Source organism: Humulus lupulus, chromosome 4, assembly GCF_963169125.1.
Source record: "Humulus lupulus chromosome 4, drHumLupu1.1, whole genome shotgun sequence".
In the NCBI taxonomy this organism is placed as follows: Eukaryota; Viridiplantae; Streptophyta; class Magnoliopsida; order Rosales; family Cannabaceae; genus Humulus; species Humulus lupulus.
This window is the reverse complement of record NC_084796.1, coordinates 166,464,051-166,468,689: the sequence shown is the minus strand read 5'-3', so window position 1 is coordinate 166,468,689 and position 4,639 is coordinate 166,464,051. Positions and strand designations below refer to the sequence as shown.

Sequence of the window (4,639 nt, the reverse complement as noted above, 5' to 3'; positions counted from 1 at the left end):
CAATATTTGCTTTTCCTATTGATTTGGGCCTTGATGTTTGTGTTTATTTTCTTTTATCTCATTTAATAGGTTGGAAGATAAATGGTCATTGCTTCTCATTTGACTGTTTCTAAGGCTTTGTAAGATTATTAATTTTTTTTCCATGTTTCCTATAGTCTATTTCATATTTTTTTTGTCTTAAAAAATGTATATTTTTTATGCACAAGTTCTCAGATGTGGTAGTGAATCCTAAAAAAGTGGAGGGTGGGAGAAAATAGCACATAGAATTCAGAAAAGTGAAATGATTTATTGTTCTTTACACACTTTGAATCATCAAACAAAAATGAGCCCATAAATTTATAGGTGATGTTTATGCCCCTTTCATAAATTCCCAATTACAACTGCCATCGAAAGTTTTTGCTCTTGATGGTTACTATAATTTAATGTTTCTATTGTGTAGGAATTTTGGTACAATAGCAGATTAGCAGTATAAAGGCCTTGGCATATTTGCATCTACAGTTAGTATTCCTTTGCATAAAGAGTTTTATTAGATATATTTGAGTGTCGAGTAAATAGAAATCCAACTCAAGTGGAAAAATTGATTTTTTTTTAAATCATTAATTGGATAAATCATATAGGTGTGCCTGTTTTATGTGTGTCCTTGTTTTCTCATACCCAATAGCAAGTGTCCTGATTTTTTGCTCTTGGTGAGTTCAACAATTTGAGTGCTTTTGTTGTGTAGGAATTTCGGGACAGTAGCTGTAACAAGGTCATTGAATATACAATTGAAGTATCCTTCAAAGGGCTTTATTAGGTCTATTCAAATGGCAAATATCCATGGCTTTAAGTCAACTGGCAGTAGTGGCTCAAGAGGTGCATTGATTGTTCTAGAAGGCTTAGATTGCTGTGGAAAAACAACAGTCTAGTAGTCTACACAAGTACTTGGAAGGATTGGGGCATTCAACTGAATTATGGTGATTCCCGGACAGAACAAAAAGTGTGGGGCAAATGATATCATCCTATCTTTTCAATGAATCTCAACTTGATGATCATGCTATACATCTTCTTTTCAGTGCCAACCATTGGGAGAAGAGGTTAGCTATGTCATTCTAATTTTTTTATATGCATTGGAGTTCATTATTGTTTTATGGTTGATTTAGATAACAAATACTTTTTTTTTTCTGTTTATTTAGCCTTTTGTATTATTTATTGGTTCTTGAAACAAAAATTGGCTGAGTTCATATCTGTAATTGGTTTAATGTGGTGATGGATGATATGTTGATTTAACAAAAGTCATGGCACTGCTCTTATCTTTCAGATTATTCAGAGGGTAAAGACAGTCCAAATGGATGGCTAGTGGTGAAATAGTAAACTATTTGTTGAATATTTGGTTTGTTAAATTAAAAAAATATATTCAGATTATAATGCTTCCTATCATTGCTGTTGTGATAAATGTTGGACTTTTCATTAAAACCATGTTGTATGACAGAAGCAAACGTGGGATTTTTGAAAAATTCCTGTTCTTTGCAGATCCTTGATGGAAAGTAAATTGAAATCTGGAACCACCATCATTGTTGACCGGTATTCTTATTCTGGGGTGGCTTTCTCTTTTGCCAAAGGACTAGATTTTGAGTGGTGTAAGGTGAAGATATGCTTAGTTGTTTTTATAAACAATTGTTTGCATTTAATTTCTAACAAACCAGATCATCTTTGTAGGCTCCAGAAAAAGGGTTATTGGCTCCAGATCTTGTAGTATATCTTGATATACCACCAGAGGTAATTAAGTTATATAATTTTCAGGCTAGTATGTAAATTCATGAATGTACCAATTTTGGTTACTGCCAATTTTAAGGTTATAACTTTTTTACAATGAATGATACATGGTTTTGGACCATTTACACAATCGAGATACAAAGCTCTCCCTGATGTTCAATCTGCCTTATTTTAAGTTTTAAACCTCCAGGAAGACCTTTAATTGTAGTTTCTCACATGGTGAAAAGGCATCTATATCTTTTCTTTTTTTTTGGTCTAAACTTTGTGTTGAACTGCGACATTACATTATGATTCTCAGAAAGCCACAGAAAGAGGAGGATATGGAGGAGAGAGGTATGAGCAGCTGGAGTTTCAGAAGAAAGTTAGGCAATGTTACAAGGCTCTCCATGATGCTTCTTGGAAGGTAATTTTGTGTTTCGTTTGGTGACAAGTAATAAAGCATAATGCAACTTTAAAAGTCATCTTTTTTTTTTAATATTGATTAAAGTATGATAATAAAGAGATGGGTTATTTCATGAACAGTCACATATGAGGTACTAAAACTACTAATTTATGTTATTTCATTTGCTCATTAGTAAGGATTGTCAATATTACCAGTCCCTTGCATAAGTTCTTCATTTGTTTATATATTTAGGAGAAGTAATTTATAAGTCATTAGAAAGTGCATATGAATATATTTTGTTTGAAGTTACAAATTGTAATATATAATTATTCTCAAAAACACCTAAAAGGTTGGAGAAGCAAGGTTCTTTAAATTGATGCTTGTCTTACATATTCCGCATTTGCCTCGATGAATTTTTAAACCAACTTATGATTCTTACTCTATAAACAGAGCATTGCACTTTAGCTTTAATTTTTATTGTTAATAGTCAACTTATGGTCATATAAAATGTTGCGTTACATGTAATTACCTTCTTTTTCAGTTTTGAGTTTCTTTAATCGGTGATTGTCCAAAGTTTTGAGTTTTCAATAGATGATAAAGACGCCAAAATGTCATATAACGGAGCAGATAGATTATATAGATCATCTAATGTTAAACGAGTATTGTATGAAATATATGAATTTCTAGCCTTGGTAGTGGCACATTGCTAACTCTGTTAGGAGTTCTTTCATCTACATATAATGATTGAATATTAATGATTTTGTTGAATATGTGTTTCTTTGAATGTGGTGTTTTATTACTTGTGATTTATTTGTGAGAGTGGAAGTGTTTACTTGTGGTATTTGTGAGAGTTTCAAGATTTTAGAAAATTACAACAAGAAAGGCGTAATCATTTACAATACCCTCGTAGGACTTCACGCCATAGCTATTGTAACGACCCAAATTCACTAATAAGGCTTAAGGGCCTTGATTAGTGTGCCTGTAGGGCATAATGGGAATTATGTGTGAATTTAATGATTAAGATGCATGATTATGATTTAAAGCATTTTATATGATTATTTGAATATTTGAGATGCATGACTATGTGTATTAGTATGCATGCAGGCCCTGATTAGGTTAGAAGGGCATAATCGTAATTTTGGCCATTATGGGCATAACTGCTTTGATATATGTGATAATTGTCGAGACCACATTATTATGTGGATATATCTGAGATCTGTGACTCGAGACGATCCTAGTGAGCAAAGTAGCGAAAAAGTCATGGTAGGGATTTATACCCGGCTCAGGGTGAGCTTGGGGGTATAAATGGGAATTTAGGGAATATACTGGAGTCTATCTTGACATTGAGGAATACTATTGGTGATTAATTGGGTATCGGGAATTAAGCGGAAAATATTAGAGACACTCGAGGAGTTAGCGGGAATTTGGTAAAATGACTAAAATGCCCCTAAGTGGATTAAAGGGTTTAGACTTAATAGGGAGGGCATAATAGTCATTTGGCTTACAGGAGTTAAGTTTTACCAAGGCTTTATGCTAGTGGAGATTGTAGAAAAGTGTAGAAGTCTGAGAGAGAAGGAAAAGAAAGAAAAAGGAAAGGAAGGAAAAACAGAGTAGTTCTCCCTGGGTCAGTTTGTGCTCTTATCACCACTGGTCTTCATTCTTTTTGGAGTAAAATTCAGAGGAGAGCTAGGTCAATTAAGCTACAAGGTTTCTGAGCTAAGCTTGAGGATTTGGCAAGGGTTTAGCAAGGTTAGGCCATCACTTGAGGTAAGGTTCTGTAAAATTCTTTAGTTGCTGGTTTTGGTTTTTGAATTGTGGTGTGTAAGCTGGGTTTGATGGGGACTTTGGGAAATTCAGGGCAAAGGTTAAGGAAGAGCAAGCTAAGGAGGTGTAAAGGTTGTCTTGAGGTCGAAGCTCCATTAAAGGTATGAATTCTGAGCCTCTAACTCTGATGTTTTGACTGGTTTTGTTGAGTTTCTGAGCTTAGGAACAGCTATGGTGAATTTTTGGATTGGAGATGCATGTGCTTGAGTTTTAGGTATTTGGGGTGCTTGGGATGAGTGGAATATGGTCATAAGGTTGTTTTTGAGGTTGGCAAAGGTTTGGGGACGTTTTGGATGAGTTTGGTTCGGGGAAATCGCAGGAAGAGAAATTTGGTGTTGGCCTGTCTGTGACTAGCGCTACAACGCTAGCCTTTGGGCGCTGTAGCGCTAGGCCAGGCTTGCTGAGGGGATTTTGCTTCTGTTTGTAGTGCTGTAGCGCCCTCCCATGAGCGCTGTAGCGCTACCCTACCTTCTGAAGGGGATTTTAGGGTTATTTGCAAGGGTTTTTGACCAAGGGTTTGGGGTTTGATTCCACCACCTTGTTTGGTGGAACTAGGACTTCCCAGGGGCTCGGGATTGGCCCCGGGGCTGGGTTTTGGACTTGAGGGTTGATGATAACTTTGGCCCATGATTATGTTTAGGTGAGCACTAGGGCTCGAGGGGGATCGTGCTCAAGGAGTCG

The 4,639-nt window shown here is 35.7% G+C and overlaps 1 pseudogene; it reads left to right on the top strand.

The window, feature by feature from the left end:
• Nucleotides 1–734: 734 nt before the first annotated feature.
• On the top strand, nucleotides 735–2,752 carry LOC133829263 (thymidylate kinase-like; annotated as a pseudogene).
• Nucleotides 2,753–4,639: the final 1,887 nt, after the last annotated feature.